The sequence below is a fragment of the Triticum aestivum genome, chromosome 1A (assembly GCF_018294505.1).
Source record: "Triticum aestivum cultivar Chinese Spring chromosome 1A, IWGSC CS RefSeq v2.1, whole genome shotgun sequence".
Lineage (NCBI taxonomy): Eukaryota > Viridiplantae > Streptophyta > Magnoliopsida > Poales > Poaceae > Triticum > Triticum aestivum.
This window is the reverse complement of record NC_057794.1, coordinates 406569202-406587348: the sequence shown is the minus strand read 5'-3', so window position 1 is coordinate 406587348 and position 18147 is coordinate 406569202. Positions and strand designations below refer to the sequence as shown.

At 51.7% G+C, this 18147-nt stretch overlaps 1 long non-coding RNA gene across 1 annotated transcript; it reads left to right on the top strand.

Annotated features, from left to right (window-relative positions):
- The first annotated feature begins 15632 nt into the window (after positions 1–15632).
- Positions 15633–17516, top strand: LOC123139162 (uncharacterized). The gene is made up of 3 exons (XR_006469474.1): positions 15633–15920; positions 16008–16191; positions 16939–17516. It is a non-coding gene; the product is annotated as an uncharacterized lncRNA (long non-coding RNA).
- Positions 17517–18147: the final 631 nt, after the last annotated feature.

The window sequence follows — 18147 nt, the reverse complement described above, 5'->3', positions numbered from 1 at the left end:
CCACCGGCCCGGCGAGGGACGGGTAGCAAGCATCGTCCCGGCATCTGTCCGTGCGGCAAGGCGGCCGCACCGCAATTCCCACGCTCACCCCAGCTGGTTCTTCGCCCCGCGCGCTCCGCGCGCCCATGGAGCCCTGCAACCTCTCCCCCGTCTATCGCGCTGCGTCAACACCCTCGGTCATCGCGGCCCTCTTGGGCGGCTCGCAGGCGCCGCCCACAAGTCACCACGTCAAGCCGTTCATCCGTCGGGTCAGCGCCGCTTCCACGCGGCAGGGGGCTCCCCTGGATTGGGCGGCGCCCGAGACCGGCCTGACCTTCAGCTCGGAAGACCATCCCTCCAACTCGGCCTGCTCGGGTGCGCTCCCCATGCTGTGCACCCCCACCATCTGCCAGGCGGCCGTCACCAGAACCCTCATTGATGGCGGCGCGGGCCTCAGCATGCTCTTGGTCGAGGCCTTCAATCTCCTCTGCATACCCCAGGAACGGCTGCGACCCAGCCGACCCTTCTCAGGCGTTGGGGGCGGATCGTCCAGCTCCTTGGGACAGATCCGGCTCCCAGTAACCTTCGGCACCTACGACAACTTCCGCACGGAGCTGGTCGACTTCGACATCGCCCCCATCGGCCTCCCCTACAACGCCATCCTCGGCTACCCGGCGCTGGCCCAGTTCATGGCAGCGACGCACCCGGCGTACAACCTCATGAAGATGCCCGGGAGCAGCGGTGTCCTCACCGTGCACGGGGACACCAGGGACGCTCTGCGGGTGCTCAAGCTCATCTTCAAGACAGCGGCGTCGGCACAGCCCGCCGATTTGGAGGCCCCCGAGCCCAAGGGAGCTGCGCCCGCCAAGAAGAAGCAGTTGTTCACCCAAGACAAGGCAGAAACAAAGCAGATACCCGTCGATGAGGACGGGTCCACCAACGCCACTTTCACCATAGGCGCCCACCTCAAACCCGAGCAGGAAGAGGCCCTGGTCGGTTTCCTACGCACAAACAAGAAGGTATTTGCTTGGGAGCCAGACCAGTTGGCAGGGATCCCCAGGAGTGTAATCGAGCATCACCTCAACGTGTGCCCCAACGTGCGCCCTGTGAAGCAGAAGGCCAGCGGCAGTCCATAGAAAAGCAGGCCTTCATCGTCCAAGAGACCCGCAAATTAGAGGCCGCTGGGGTCATTCGTGAGGTCCGATACCCAGATTGGTTGGCCAACCCTGTCGTTGTGCCAAAGAAGGGAGGGAAGGAGCGTATGTGTGTCGACTTCACCAACCTCAACAAAGCGTGCCCGCAAGATCCGTTCTCGCTCCCCCGCATCGACCAGATCGTTGATTCCACTGCGGAATGCGACCTGTTATGCTTCATGGATGCCTTCTCTGGGTATCACCAGATCAAGATGGCGGTAGAAGACGTCGAGAAGACAGCCTTCCTAACCCTGTGTGGGGTGTACTGCTACACATGCATGCCATTCGGGCTGCGTAACGCAGGGGCGACCTTTCAGCGGCTGATGCACATCACCCTGGGCCCGCAGCTCGAGAAGAATGTCGAAGCTTACATCGATGACATCGTGGTAAAATCTCGGGAGGCCAGGACCTTGATACAAGACCTGTAGGAAACCTTCGCGAGCCTCAACGTAGTGAACCTACGGCTCAACCCAGAGAAGTGTGTGTTCAGAGTCCCCTCGGGCAAGCTCTTGGGTTTCCTCATGTCCCATCGAGGCATCGAGGCTAACCCAGAGAAGGTCAAGGCAGTGGAAGACATGAGCCCGCCAAAGACCCTCAGAGAAATGCAGAAGCTCACGGGGCGCGTGACCGCGCTAGGGCGCTTCATCTCCAAGTTGGGGGAGCGAGCGCTACCTTTCTTCCAGCTAATGAAGAAAAAGGGGCCCTTCGAGTGGACTGAAGAGGCCGACAAGGCATTCCAGGATCTCAAGAGATACCTGACCAGTCCACCGGTCATGGTGGCTCCGCGCCCTCAAGAGCCCCTGGTGCTTTACCTCGCCGCCACTCCCTACTCCGCCAGCACAGCCTTGGTGGTAGTCAGAGAGGAGCGTCGAATCAAAACCGCAGCAGCGGCCCGGGATGAGGCGGAACAGGAACGGGGAAGGCCCACAGAAACCGCTACAGCGGCTGAGGGGGATCAGCCGCCGCAGAGGGGCGCACCGGAAGCGGAAGATGCCCCACTCCCAGATGGCCAGTCTCAGGAGTCCTCATTGCCTCAAGAGGCGCCAAGGTCTCCAAAGGGAGCCACCAGCACTGACGCACTCCACCTCGTTGAGCACCCTGTGTACTTCGTCAGCACGGTGTTGCGGGATGCAAGGGCACGGTACCCCATGCCTCAGAAACTCCTCCTCGCGCTACTGGTGGCCTCGCGCAAGCTGCAGCACTATTTTCAGGGTCACCCCATCAAGGTCGTCTCGTCATACCCCCTGGAGAGAGTGCTAAGGAGCCCCAATTCAGCTGGGAGGGTCGCCGAGTGGAACATAGAGCTGCAAGCGTTTCAGCTCAAATTCAGCACAACCAGAGTCATCAAGGGAGCAGCTTTGGCGGATTTTGTGGCAGAATGGATGGAGGCGCCAGGCCTCAAGGCCGACGAGGATCGGTCCCAGTCCCGGGGAAGCGAGGCGCCAGAAGGCTGGGTCATGTACTTCGATGGGGCATTCTCCAGGCACGGCACTGGGGCTGGGGCGGTGCTTATATCGCCCACTCAGGACAAGCTCTATTATGCCGTGCAGCTCTGTTTCCAGCAAGGTGAAAAGGTCTCCAACAACATAGCGGAGTATGAAGGTCTAATAGTGGGCTTGAAGGCTGCAGCTGCCCTGGGGGTGAAACACCTCACCATCAAGGGCGATTCGCAGCTCCTTGTCAACTTCTCCAACAAGGTGTACGAGCCGAAGGATGAGCACATGGAAGCCTACCTTGCGGAGGTCCGCGGGATGGAGAAGCAGTTCTGGGGGTTGGAGTTGCAACATGTGCCCCATGGAACCAATCAGGAAGCCGATGACATCGCCAAACGCGCGTCCAGGCGGTTACCTCAGGAGCCTGGCGTTTTCGAGGAGCGGCTCTTCAAGCCTTCAGCCTTGCCGTCATTATCAAACACGGCTCAGCCCCGGGAGGAGCTCCCCCAGCCACCTGCCTCAGGAGCCCCGGCCTGTGGCCCGGCCTCGGGAGCACGCCTGCTCCTGATGATGGAACCTCAAGAGGGATGTTGGATCGCGGAGCTCCGGAGCTACTTAACGCAAGGGACCCTGCCGGAGAAGGAGGATGAAGCAGAGCGAGTGGCACGCCAGGCCACGGCATACTGCATCAAAGATGGAGAGCTCTACCGGAAGCGACCAAACGATGTATCCCTGCGCTGCATCTCCAGGGAGCAAGGGAAGGAACTATTGGAAGATATACACGGCGGAGACTGCGGACATCATTCATCATCACGGACCCTCGTCGGCAAGGCGTTCCGCAATGGGTTCTATTGGCCCATCACGCTCAATGATGCCATGGAACAAGTGAAAGCTTGTGAAGCCTGCCAGTTCCACGCCAAGCAGATCCATCAGCCAGCAGGAGGCTTGCAGACTATCCCCCTTTCGTGGCCATTCGCAGTCAGGGGGCTACCGCTACCTTTACGTTGTCGTGGACAAGTTCACCAAGTGAGCTGAAGTAGAGGCTGTCCGCACCATTCCCGCGGGTTCTGCGGTCAAGTTCATCAAGGGCATCATGAGCCGGTTCGGGGTGCCGAATCGCATCATCACGGACAACGGTTCGCAGTTCACCAGTAACTTGTTCAAAACATATTGTGCTAACCTTAGAACGCAGATATGCTAAGCTTCAGTGGCGCGCCCCGAAGCAACGGCCAGGCCGAGCGGGCAAACGTGGAGGTCCTGAGGGGCCTCAAGACCAGGACGTTCAAGAAGAAGCTGGAGGCCTGTGCCAGAGGTTGGTACGACGAGCTTCTGTCCGTGCTGTGGTCCATCCGCACCACCACGACCAAGCCGACTGGAGAGACCCCGTTCTTCCTGGTCTACGGAGCGGAAGCGGTCCTCCCTCACGAGGTGAGACGTCGCTCCGCACGGGTCCTGGCGTTCGATGAGGCGCAGCAGGACGCCATACAGGGGATGGACCTCGTGCTGGGGGAGGAGCGTCACCGAGAAGCCGCGCTGCAAGCGGCGAGGTACCAACAGGCGCTGCGGCGATATCACTGCCGCAACATCCGCCCCAGGACTCTTGAGGTAGGAGACCTCGTGCTCAGGCGGGTTCTCTCCAGGGAGGGACTGCACAAGCTCTCTCCCATGTGGGAGGGCCCGTTCAAGGTTGTTCATGTTTCCAGGCCCGGCTCCGCGCGCTTGGAGACTCAGGAGGGAGTGCCAGTCCAGAATGCATGGAACATCCAGCACCTCCGGAGGTTCTACCCCTAAAAAGGCCCAGAGCCTGTGAAGCAAGGCGAGTGCCTGTGAAGCTATCGCGTTTTGGAAAAGGCCCAGAGTCTGTGAAGCAAGGCGAGTGCCTGTGAAGCCATCGCGTTTTGGAAAAGGCCCAGAGGCTGTGAAGCAAGGCGAGTGCCTGTGAAGCCATCGCATTTTGGAAAAGGCCCAGAGCCTGTGAAGCGAGGCGAGTGCCTGTGAAGCTATCGCGATTTGGAAAAGGCCCAGAGCCTGTGAAGCAAGGCGAGTGCCTGTGAAGCTATCGCGCTTCGGAAAAGGCCCGGAGCCTGTGAGGAAGGCCAACGCCTGTGAAGCTCGCCGCCCGTGACACTCTCACGTAATAATGAGTTGGGGCTGTACACGCCCTAGAGTCTCAGGAGTGCCGGCCTCAGGCCCTGGGGCTCCCTCCCACGCCCAATGGCAGCACTTAGCTCCGCGCTGGTGAGAAGACGTCAAAGACTAGATTAGGTGCCAGACGCGGCTTTTCATTTGCTTTCCGCAGTTGGCTTGCTCCTTCTCATTCGAAGTTTTATTGAAGTTGTTGCCGTCTTTGGCTTGCGGTTCTTCGACCTTTCATTCTCCTGCCTCGATTTCTCTCATGCAAAACCTCGCGAGGGGGCAGCCGGACGCCCTCGCGAGAGTCCCTATCCTAGTCATTCAAAGGGTTCGCGACCTGGGCCCCTTGCAGGAGCACCCCTCCAGTCCGTGCCCCTCGGGCACCGCGACACAGACGCAGGGCCTGGGTCGGTCGCCCCCACGGCTGGGGCCGGGAACCATCCACGCGTGGGCACGTAGTCGGAAGGTATGATAAAGAAAGAAAAACGATGATTAACAGCAATAACCCATACACGCCCCCGCGGGGCTCCACACTACTGTCCTTTTTACGCAGGAAAAAGGAAAAGGAAGAACAAATCTGGTGCAGCTCGCCTCGCACCGGCCTACAGGGAAGCCTGAGCTGCCTCTGGAGCTCAGGCGGACTCCCTCTCGCGCTTCACCAGGGCGCGATGGTGGGCGAACACGCTACCACCTCCCAAGCAGATGCGACGGCGTGGGGGCTGACCACGGCCACCACTAGAAGAGTCACCGCCTGAAGAAGAACCGGAGAAGCTTGAGAAACCCTGAGCACCGCCGGCCGTGCGAGCACTGCCCTCTCCATCATCGCCGGAGCCGGGTTCCCAGCCGCAGTCATCACCCTCGGGGCAGCACCCTGCGCGGCGACCATCTTCCCCAAACACCCTCACGTAGAGGGTGGCATCACCATCGAACTTGAAGTGTAGGGTGCACCGACGGCCCAGGCCGCGCGCGCAGGCAAACGACTGCCAACCGCGGGCCAGGGCCAGGCTCCCGGCTATGGAGACCTCCAGTGAAACCCACGAGGCCCGGCTGTAGAAGCTGTCGGCCTGAAGCCAGAGGCCGCCCGGGGCGCCGGCCGGGAGCTCGCCGAGGAGGAAGCGAGGAAGAGGAAGTCGGGTGCTAGTCGGCTCCGCCGACTACACGATGAACTCCGGCAGCACCTCGGCAGCGGGGAAGCGCGGCATGGGGGGACGCGCAGCCGGAGCGCACCCCCTGGTCGCAGTAATCCGCCCGCCACCATGCTGGAAAGCGTCTCCGCGGCTGCGGGGAGCTGCCGTGGTGGCCACAGGATGTTTGCGGGGGCGCCCTCTGCCGCGCTTGGGCGGAGGGGAGGCACGCCCAGCCTGGCAAGCGTTCCCCTTCTCCGCGGCCGAGAACCTCTTCGACGGGGCCATGAAGAAGAAGGAGAAGCGAGGGGAGATAAACTGGAAGGGCGCGCGTCGATCAGTACTTATAGCTGGCGAGGGCCAACCGACGCCCCCCATGATCGCAGGTAATCATGACCCGTTTTTGCATGCAGGGACTTGTCCAATCCGTGCAGTTGCCGAGGCATCATGGGGAAGTGGAGACGCCCACGTCCAATCAACCGCCACGCGACGCCCAAGGCCGCAGGCTGTTAGGGCCCGTGGCGCTTCGCTCTTGCCCTTTCGCCTCCCTGCACAGCCAAGTCCGGGCGCGCCTTGGGCCCGGGGGCTACTGTCAGCGTTCTGGGAACGGGGGTCCCCAGACTTGCCTGCCTGCGGCCTGCGGCGTGGCTCAAAGGGGGGCCCAGCACGGCCCGTCTTCACCAACACAAACGCAAGACCCTCCCGAGGGGCCAAGCCTCGCGGGGCGGACGGCACGGAGCTTCCTCAGGCACGGCCTCGTCAGGCTAGCTCACGAGGAGGCGGAGAGATCAAGGCAGGATACCTCACGAGGTGCCCGTGACGCAAGCCATGGCGACTCAGGGCGCCAGGCGGGTGCCAGCCCGTGCGGCGTCCTCCTTTCCTCTTTGGTGCAAAGGGGGCGAGCGCAGCCGCGGAGTACCGAGGCACCCGGCAAAGGTTGCCATTTCGGTGCAACAAGACCAAGACCAGGAGGACTACGAGACGGAGGTCACCGTGGAGCCCAAGACGGCGTCATCACCAGAGCTTTGCGCAGGCGAAGACTACTTTTGTCAGGATAGCTGATACTTGCTGTCCCCCTTCAAATTAGCCCGCCATTGTTGGCTCCCTTCCCGCTCGATATTTGGGAAGAGGACCAGGGCCTCTATAAATAGGACCAGCCACCCACACAGCAAGGGGTCGGTCAGTGGGGAGCAGAGAGAGAGAGAGAGAAAGAGAGAAAGGTGACTGAACTCCTCCGAGTAGTTCATCCCCCCAGCCAAGAACAGACCCTCGCGAGGCTGTTCTTCCTTGTATTATTCATCATCATCAGCCCAAGAGGCAATCCACCACACCACACACTGGAGTAGGGTATTACACCACAACGGTGGCCCGAACCAGTATAAACCCTGTGTCTCTTGTGTTGTTCTTTCCTTAGTTTAGATCCTAGCATGGCGGAGGGGTGCAGGTAGGTAGGAGGCGAAATCTCCGCGCGCACCCCAGTGTTCGAACCTCAAGGGTCTGCCGAAACCCGAAATCCGACAACCACTCTCCAAGAAGTAACAAATGGTGTGTTGATGATGAACTCCTTGCTCTTGTGCTTCAAATGATAGTCTCCCCAACACTCAACTCTCTCTCACAGGATATGGATTTGGTGGAAAGAATATTTGAGTGGAAAGCAACTTGGGGAAGGCTAGAGATCAAGATTCATATGGTAAGAATGGAATATCTGGGCCTCAACACAAGTGTAGGTGGTTCTCTCTCAAAAAAAGTAAGTTGGAAGTGTAGGTTTGTTCTGATGGCTCTCTCCACGAATGAAGAGGTGGTGGAGGGGTATATATAGCCTCCACACAAAATCTAACCCTTACACACAACTTTCCAATCTCGGTGGGACCGAATTGATAAACTCGGTCGGACCGATTCAGCAAATCTAGTGACCGTTAGGGTTTTCGGTGGGACAGACTGGATCAACTCAGTGGGACCGATGTGCTAGGGTTAGGGTAAATCCAAAACTTGGTTTGTCCGATTACTCAAACTTGGTGGAACCGATTTGGGTAATAAACGAAACAGAGAGTTGGCCAAGCTAACTCGGTGGGGCCGATTGCATATCTCGGTGGGACCAAAAATATTGCAATGGGTAACAGAGAGTTTGCAAGCCCATCTCGGTGAGACCGAGATCCCATTGGTAAGACCGAATTGATTAGGGTTTCTGGCAGTGGCTATGTCAACTAAACTCGGTGGCTTCGGATAGAAAGAATCAATGGGGCCGAGTTGGATATTTGGTGTGGGACATATTTGGAAGTGAGAAAGTGGTTGAGGGCTTTGGAGCATATCACTAAGCACTTTGAGCAAGCAAGCCATTAAGCAACACCTCATCCCTTCTTAATAGTACTGGCTTTCCTATGGACTCAATGTGATCTTGTATCACTAAAATAGAAAATGTAGAGTCTTGAGATTGGAGCTTGAGCCAATCCTTTGTCCTTAGCATTTTGAAGGGGTTCCACATCCTCTAGTCCATGCCACTTCATTGTTGAACTTATCTGAAACATACTAGGTAAAAGTGTTAGTCCAACAAGAGATATGTTGACATTAATTACCAAAACCACCTAGGGAGCACTTGTGCTTTCAACAACACCTCTATTAAAATGCTTAAGGAAGTTATTTTCCCAAGGTTTCGAGTCCCTAGATATTTAATGACTGATGATGGTTCACACTTTATTCATGGTGCTTTCCGTAAAATGCTTGCCAAGTATTATGTTAACCATACAATTGCATCACCATATCACCCTCGATCTAGTGGTCAAGTTGAACTTAGCAATATGGAAATAAAAATAATTTTGCAAAAGACTGTCAATAGGTCCAGGAAGAATTGTTCTAAGAAATTAGATGATGCACTTTGGGCTTATAGAACAGCATATAAAAATCATATGGGCATGTCTTCTTATAAAATGGTTTATGGAAAAGCTTGTCACTTGCCTCTTGAGTTAGAACATAAAGCATTTTGGGCAATCAAAGAACTCAATTATGAATTCAAACTTGCTGGTGAAAAGAGGTTATTTGATATTAGCTCTCTAGATGAATGGAGAACCCAAGCTTATGAAAATGCAAAATTATTCAAAGAAAAAGTTAAAAGATGGCATGAAAAAATAATCCAAAAGCGTGAGTTTAAAGTCAGAGAATATGTTTTTTTGTACAACTCTTGTTTCAGATTCTTTGAAACTCCTCTCAAAATGTCAAGGCCCATATGTCATCGAGGAGGTTTATCGGCCTGGAGCCATCAAAATAAATAATTCCGAAGGTACTAACCCGAAGGTTGTCAATGGGCAACGAATAAAGCATTATATCTCAGGTACGCCTATTAATGTTGAAAGTAATATTATCCAAACTTTGACACTGGGAGAACACATAAAAGAGTCCTTCCGGAACACTCAGAATCGTGAAAATAAGGAGGTACGTGATATGTTAAGTAAACGGACTCTGAAAAATCCACAAAAATATTTTTATTAGTTTTGGAATATTTCAGAATTTTGGAAATAAAGAAACTTCAAGGAAGCGTCCCCTGGTGGGCACAAGACACCAGGGCGGCGCGCCCAGGTGGGATGTGCCCACCTGGGACACCTTCCGGACTCCGTTTTTCTACCGTATGCTTGTCCTCCAAGATAAAAAGAATCTATACATACTTTCCAAACCAGTTGATCACCGTATCGCGAAAAAATCCTATGTTCTCTTTTCTTGCTGTTTTCTGATAGATTCAGCTAGACCAACGTCATGTCTTCCTCACCTTTCAATAACGGAGAAGAAGACACAAGGGTGGTTCGGGAGGATCTAAGGAGAGATGGAGCTGGAGAGGCTGATAACCCACAAGTATAGGGGATCGCAACAGTTTTCGAGGGTAGAGTATTCAACCCAAATTTATTGATTCGACACAAGGGGAGCCAAAGAATATTCTCAAGTATTAGCAGCTGAGTTGTCAATTCAACCACACCTGGAAACTTAATATCTGCAGCAAAGTAATATGATAGTAGTGGTAACGGGTGGCAAAAGGTAATGGTAGCAAAAGTAATATTTTTGGGTTTTGTAGTGATTGTAACAATAGCAGCGGAAAAGTAAATAAGCGAAGAACAATATATGTAAATCTTGTAGGCATTGGATCGGTGATGGAGAATTATGCCAGATGCGATCGATCATGTAAGAGTCATAACATAGGGTGACACAGAACTAGCTCCAGTTCATCAATGTAATGCAGACATGTATTCCGAATATAGTCATACGTGCTTATGAAAAAGAACTTGCATGACATCTTTTGTCCTACTCTCCCGTGGCAGCGGGGTCCTATTGGAAACTAAGAGATATTAAGGCCTCCTTTTGATAGAGTATCGGACCTAAGCATTAACACATAGTGAATACATGAACTCCTCAAACTACGGTCATCACCGATAAGTATCCCGATTATTGTCACATCGGGATTAACGGATCATAACACATAATAGGTGACTATAGACTTGCAAGATAGGATCAAGAACTCTTATATATTGATGAAAACATAATAGGTCCAAATCTGAAATCATGGCACTCGGGCCCTAGTGACAAGCATTAAGCATAGCAAAGTCATAGCAACATCAATCTTAGAACATAGTGGATACTAGGGATCAAACCCTAACAAAACTAACTCGATTGCATGATAAATCCCATCCAACCTGTCGGGGATATACCTCGCGGTATGACCCGGCTGGAGTTGTAAACCGTCTGGGACTTGGTAAACCGGCGGATGGTAAACCGGCGGAGAGTTAAGACAGAGAGTCAAGACAGATGGCTAAGGCAGACGGTAAACCGGCTGGTGTTAAACCGGCAGACAATGTTAAACCGACAGAACAATGTTAAACCGGCAGACGTTAAGAAGCCCAGGAAGGAAAGTCAAAATAGTTTAAGTTAAAGTCCGAGTTGGACTGCACTTGTAACCCACCCCTTCAACATATATAAGGAGGGGCAGGGCTCCTCAAAGGGGGACGAGAAAGAAACAATCTCTAGGGCTAGACACAACTAGAGGAGAGCCGGTTTACGGCGACTCCCTTGTGATGATAATGAGATCTAGCCTCAAACAGCATGTAGGGTTGTTACCGGATGATGTTTGCCGGGGCCCGAAGCTGTCTAAACCCTTGTCTTGTGTTGCGTCTCTCGATTTCGCTCAACCCCTCTCAAGCTACCACATAGATGCGTTAGCCTCACGACTAAGTTCTCACACTAAGAACATCTGACGTGTTAATTCCACGACAGTTGGCGCCCATCGTGAGGCCTGCGCATGGTAGTGTTGAGTTCTTGAAGGGATTTTTTCTAGGATCCTAGAAATTTATATATTTCCGCGTAAAGAAAGTCAGTTTGAGCAGCGCGAGCAATGTTGAGGCGAGAGTTTGGGTTATGCGTCTGTACACCACCGCAAGTCGCCAAGATGAAGTTTTTATTGTTCGATCCAAAAGCTGATATTCGTATTTGGGACAGAGGCCGAGGCATCTATCCAAGTCATCGAATCCGAGATGGATACAAAGGCCGGACTGGCCGTCGCTGTCCACGTATGTTTCCTAAGGTAACAAGAATTTTTTGAGCAGTAGCACAACAGCCCAAGTACTATTACTTCAAATCTTCAACTAGTACTGGACACGTTAAGCTACAGTATTCAGTACCTACAATGGCGGCAGATGCACATCTCTCAAAACCTGAAAGAGAGGTCCACAAGTGCTGCTCATCGATCTACGTTAAACACCAACAAACAAATGGAGGACGACGATTGGTACAAGTCCCCAGCTCTTGAGGCTTTTGCAGTGGCCATGACCCGGAAGACATGGACATAGAAATCTGCCAAACTGATCATGATTGGGAAAGATAAACCAGATATGGATTGAACTCTGATTCCGCCGGCTCGCATCGCTGTTGCGGTCCGCCACCGCTGGCCTGCCTCTGTTGTCTATGATTATTTTGCTTTCCAAATAAGATCACAAGGGAACTTGTGCATCGGTCAAACACGAGAGGGCCAAGTTAACACACATGCAGGCTTCGTCAAGTCCTTCTCGTGCTAGCTCCCTGCGTTCCTCTGTATACACAGTGACCAAAAACTTGAAAATGGAGAGTGGCATCTCCAGCATTTCCGCGTCCACGGACGACATCCAGCGTCGTCGTGACCGCGGCCGGCCTCCAGTGTGGTCGCGTCCACATCCAGCACCTCCGCAGTGACAGCCGGCTTCCGGCGTCGTCGCGTCCGCGTCTGGCGCTTCCACCCAACGGACGACCTCCAGCGTTTTCGTCTGCTGCTGCTGTCTTCGCCAGGGCCGCGTACCTGCCAGCGGTGTACCCTTACGATCTAGCGTCGCTGGCTGCGGCCCTCTGCCTTTGAGTTGCCACCGAGCACGCCTCCGCCGGTCGAGCCGCCACGGCCACCCCTTGTTCAGCGCTGTTTTAAACCGGCCTCACCTTCACTGCCGCATCATCACCAGGTCGCCGTGCGCCGTTGTCACCTTGCCGACTTCGCCTTGTTTGCCTCCGCTGCACATCAAGCCGTAGCGTGGACCGGCCGGCGTACCGCCTTTGTGAGTCGCCTCGCCTAAGTCATCTCGCGCCAAGTTGCCGGCCTCGTCGTCCACCTCTGTGTCGCCTGGTGTTGTTGACAAGCTGCCACCATCGCTTGGTGTCTTCAAGTCGCCCCAGCCTCTGCTGCTGAGTCATCACCGCAAGCCTGACCCCACCTCCATTGCGCTGAGCCATCTATGCCAAGACACCCGTCGGAGTCCTTCAACCAACGTGCGCCGGATCACCGCGACCCGCCCCGTTTAGGCCGGCGCCGGGCGCCGGCTTACTGCAGTAAACCGCCGTGTCCTAGTTGTTCAAACGCGAGTCGTCTCCATGTTGAACCAAAGTCAAACTACGACCCGGAACAAGATCCGCTTGAGCTGCCGCCGCGAGGATACAGCCGTGCTTGTTCCGGCTTGCCGCCCCGTCGACTTGCTTTGCTGCTATGGGCCCGAATATGGCTTATTCTAACCGATTGCGCGCGCAACGCGAATCGTCGCGGTTGCTTCTGCCTATGGATGCGAGCACCGTGGCCCACTCGGGCCCAGCCAAGAATCTCGTTTTTCCTTTTCCCCACCGCTATACAGCCGGATACAGTCACATCGTATCTGTCCGCTCACCTATGGCCGTACCCGTGATGTACTGTCCCCCGTGAGCCCCTACCTACGCCATTATCTTGCTGCACCAATGCCCATCTAACCCAAACAATTCAGATTCCAAACCTTGAATCCCATCGATAATGGTGAGGTGCGGCCCCGTGATCCACCGCCGCTCCTTCTCGATCCACCACCGCCGGTCTCCGAGATCCATGTGGGGAGACCGAGGTCCCCAAGATCACTCGCGCCCGGAGCCTCCTCTGTGTGGTTCTTGGTGGCCTCGGCCGCTCGTCGTCGCCTCCGTGATCGATCCATGCGCAGAGCTACTCACTGCCGTGCAGCGTGATTGCGGATGCACGGAGAGGAAGATCTAGGTGCCTCCCACTCGATCTGGTACGTGCCTAGTTGTTTCATCAAGCTGGATCGAGAAGAGCCCAAATGAGGAGCAAGAATGGGGAGAAGAGTGTAGACCGGTCTTGGGACGCGGGCGACCACGGGAGCCGCATCCTCAGTCCTCACCACCATTTCCCCCCATGAGATTCTGTGCAAAGAAGACGGAGGGACTAGATCCATGGTTGCTCGTCCTCTGCCTCTTCATAATTTTTCCGAGAGCATCCCCTCTCCAACAGTCCTATTCGTGGGCATTCGATTATGTTTTTGCAAGCTAGTAAGAACTACTGGGTAGGTTAAATCACAATGCATTACTTTCTTCAGATTTTTTTCTTTGGTAATTTACTTGGCATGTATGAACTTCTGATAATTTTAGACTGCAGACATATGCATTACTTTATTAAGTTTTTTTTGTCCAGATATGAGCATTTGCTTCCCATGTATGAACTTCTGTTTGCTTTATTAATGTATTTTGTTGACAGACCTGCAAAAAATGTACGTATTTTGTTGACAGAGCTTTCTGTCTCCACAGCTGGCGTTTTGTGTAAATTGCGAAATAATTGTTGGCTTAAAAAGAAACTTTTATAGCCACTGTTTGCACTTTGTAAAATATTTTGGAAGCACTTTTGTAAGACGAGCATGCATTGTTAATTTGGAGGAGCATAGCCGGATGCAGAACTTCTTAATCGGAAGTACTGTGCAGACGCAGATCGTCTCCAAAATATCGTCCCTGTAGTAGTGCTCCTTCTTAATCACAATCCACGCAACTGTCATTTTGGAATAACCTTTGAGCGCTAATTGTACTTCGCACTAATGAGTGAAAGCGGCAGAGCTAAGCACTAATTTACTGTGTGTGTTTTTCCCGCAAAAATAAAATAAAATAATTTACTGTGTGTGTTGCTATCATGGGGAAATGAAGCAACAGAACTATCTCTATTGGTATTGTCCATTTCAAATTCAAACAACACCCAATCTAGCGCCTGCCATCCTAACCCTTACTGTTGTCTCCTCGTAGAGTTAAAACTGCCATGTATTACAAAGGTTGATTTATTTTCCGCATAATATATTTGCTCCTTTTTTAGAATAAATATATCCTCATGAATAGATCTCGGAAATATATTTGCAGTGCACCATAGGAAAACTCATATACATGTAGTTGTTTCGACCTTGGTTTACATGGTTACATGCCTACGGACTTGCTGACATTACACTTCTGCTTGAGCACCCTCCCCTCCCAGTACGGGCCCTCAGAACTACTCTGCTAGTTCGTCTTGCTCGCCAGGTCTCCTCGAGGACACGTACTACTTCCACGGGGGTCCGCATCCAACTGTCCAAGGCGGCTTAGGGGCTTAGGTTGAAGAACTTTGGTGATACACGCCCGAGTTTAGATCTCAACAACAACTTTTGAAGGTCTTTAACGGAATATGTAGAATAACTTCAATGAGACACACAAGAGTCTTCACAAATAAGTACTCCACACTTTAGTGATGCACCGCATAGAGCGTTCATATTAATCGATGACTTCATGTTCTAGTTATCCGCACTTTTTGTGATATGACCAGTAGAACTTTTCAAGGTAATGGTGTTCCCATTATAATTAGATGGTTCTATATTGCAATTCACTGGACGATTGCACAAGGATAGATTCCCGCATGACAAACTTTAATATAGCATGCCCGATGCTTTCGTGTTCAAACACGAAGGACTTTACTGAAAGCACCGGGCGATTGCACAAAGATAGACCCCACTTAAATGAACTTTAATCTAGCACACCCGGTGCGTTCGTGTACAAACATGAAGGACTTTACGTAATTCACTAGGCGATTGCACAAGGATAGATCTCCGCATGACAAACTTTAATATAGCATGCCCGGTGCTTTCGTGTTCAAACACGAAGGAGTTTTACTGAAAGCGCCGGACACAAAGATAGACCCCCGCTTAACGAACTTTAATCCAACACACCCGGTGCGTTCGTGTACAAACATGAATGACTTTACGTAATTCATTGAGCGATTGCACAAGGATAGATCCCCGCATTACAAACTTTAATATAGCATGCCCAGTGCTTTTGTGTTCAAACACGAAGGACTTTACTGAAAGCACCGGGCGATTGCACAAAGATAGACGCCACTTAAATGAACTTTAATCTAGCACACCCGGTGTGTTCGTGTACAAACATGAACGACTTTACGTAATTCACTGGGCGATTGCACAAGGATAGATCCCCGCATGACAAACTTTAATATAGCATGCCCGGTGCTTTCGTGATAGTAGTGGAGGGTTTTTTGCAATGTTCAAATTTGAATTTGGGCCGCAAGGCACACGGTAACATGCAAAGGTGCATGTCACCTGATCTGTGTCCCCCGTGACCAGGCTGCCCCATCCACCCAAGCCGGATGCAATTCAAAATTCGACGCAGCTGCAGCTGCATCGACCGGCGGAACCATGTCCTCCCCATCGCCGTGCCTGGATCTCAAGATTTCTTCATGATTCACCAATGAATCTCGGTGGGGAGTCATTCACGGATCTCCTGTTCAGGTTTCACAAGATCCTCTGTTTCTTTCTTTGTCTTCTCCGGCAAATTCCTCAAATCTGAATCTTGCCATGTCCATGAGGGCGTCCCAGATCTGGCATTGCTAGAGGAAGGGGAGGACGACGACGAGTGTGGGGGCGGAGGGACATATGGCGTTACCGATTCTCCTTCCTCAAGTTCTGCATCTCAAGTTCATGTCCTAGATATTGACAACACTCGCGGTCACAGAGAACCCCCATCTGAATCGCAGCGCACTCCAACTCCGTGGCCTCAAAGGTACTAGCTCAATCCCCCCCCCCCCTTTGTGAATACAACTTTCAGTGAACTAGTCCTGTTTTTTCAGTAAAGTTTTTGGCTTGATGAAGATTTGAGGTTTCTGGGCAGGCCGAAATTAGAACAGCCAGTGACGTGTTCAGTTTCTAGATTTGGGATTAATGAACGTGGACATCTAGGCCCGTGTTGTACACGTAAAATAATTTTCTGAACCAACATTAGGGAAGCATCACCAGTTCAGTCTTTATCATGGACATTGACATGAACAGGAGATTTTTTTTACCATGTTCAGTTGATTGCAGTCAAAAGTTTGTTTATTTTGGAGCAGATTTTTTGTTATTGAGGAGTTGTCGGTTGATGTTACAAGACCTCCCGTTATGATCAGCGATCATAAACATGTCTATTTGGGGTGCAGCATATGATACAATTTTCGATTTGTGTCAAGGAATCATAAACTCGGCTCTTGGTTATATTACATTTTACGGTCAGACTTTGCCGCCTTTTTTGCAGGCATTTATACTGTCAATATTGGCATCGGCATGTGCATTAAGACATTTTTATGAGCGGCATACCTATTGATGCTACACAGTTAATTATTCTGGAGCATTGGTTGTTACATATATCTACGCATACGGTATTCAAAACACTGCAGCTACTTATGAATCAAAGTCAGAGTGATGAGCACATTTTAACTATATTAGAAAGATTTGTTTTCATTCCAATTGCGGTTAACGTCTCAAATACATGTAGGGTCTGACTTGGCAAGATACCCGACCACCGCGCCTCATTATCGGGAAGGAAAAGTGCTTTGGAGAAGGCCATGAGAAATTACGCAGATCGGGCAAAGCCTACAATCTCTCGTGCAGTGTCCGTGGACAGCTTTTGTTCATAACCCTTGGAGTGCGTCCCAGATCAGAGATCGCCAGAGGAGGAAGACGGCGGCGAGTGTTCCTGCACATCGCTTCTTCGTCCTCAAGCCAAGATGGAGAGAAATCTGCTAGCGACGCAGAATCTGAAGTTCCGGAGGCCATGCCAGACTTCTGGCCTTCCAACTCCGTGGTTGGGAAGGTATTATCTCTCTGTCGCACTCCTAAAACGATTGAACTGGGCGTGTGCTTGCAGTAAAATAGTAGTCTGGACCCGGATTTTATAAGCTTTCTCAGTTGGAAATTATAGTGGGCATTGACTTGTATAGTAAACAGCAATTGAGTGGAGGAATGATTCAACTAGGCAAGTGTTTTCAGTAAAATAGTAGTCTGAAGATTAATTCAGCACTGTCAATTGAAATTGGTCATGGGCATTGACATCTACAGCAAGGAAATTTGATATAGTGATCAGTTATTGCTGTCAAAAGTTTGATTCTTTAGAGCAGATTGTTGTTATTGCGGAGCAACATACGAATTTGTATAGCATGATCCCATAATGTTACAAAATATGTCGCTTATCGGTGATCATAAATATTAATTGTACATAGTATGGGGTTGTCGAGGATGGCAAACAGTACATGATTCAAATTTCTAATTGTGCCCAGTAATCGTTCAACGAGGCGTTTGTGTTAAGTCTTGATTCCTGTGAAATAATTAACTCTGAACATGCCGTACTGGTATAAAAAAAGGTGTCCTAATTTTTTGCCTTTGACCTAAGCTCATATGTTTTTTCATTCCAATAATCACAGGCTTGCTTTCTTTGTTCTATTTGTTTATTTGCCTAATTTTTGCGTCAGTACGTGGAGTAGTGTGCGAAATGCACAGCGGTCCTAAGTTTACTTTCTTTATCCTAGTACCGGCCAGGAGTACGGCCCTCGTCAGGCTTATTCTTTCAAAACGATTTGTCCATTGGGGGAAGTGAGGAAACCGGACAAGCACCAATTGGGGGAGGCGGCATCTCTCCACCTTTTTTTTTTGAAATGAAATCACCCATGCGGAACTTTGGTTACGAATAGCACAGAACTGGATGCAG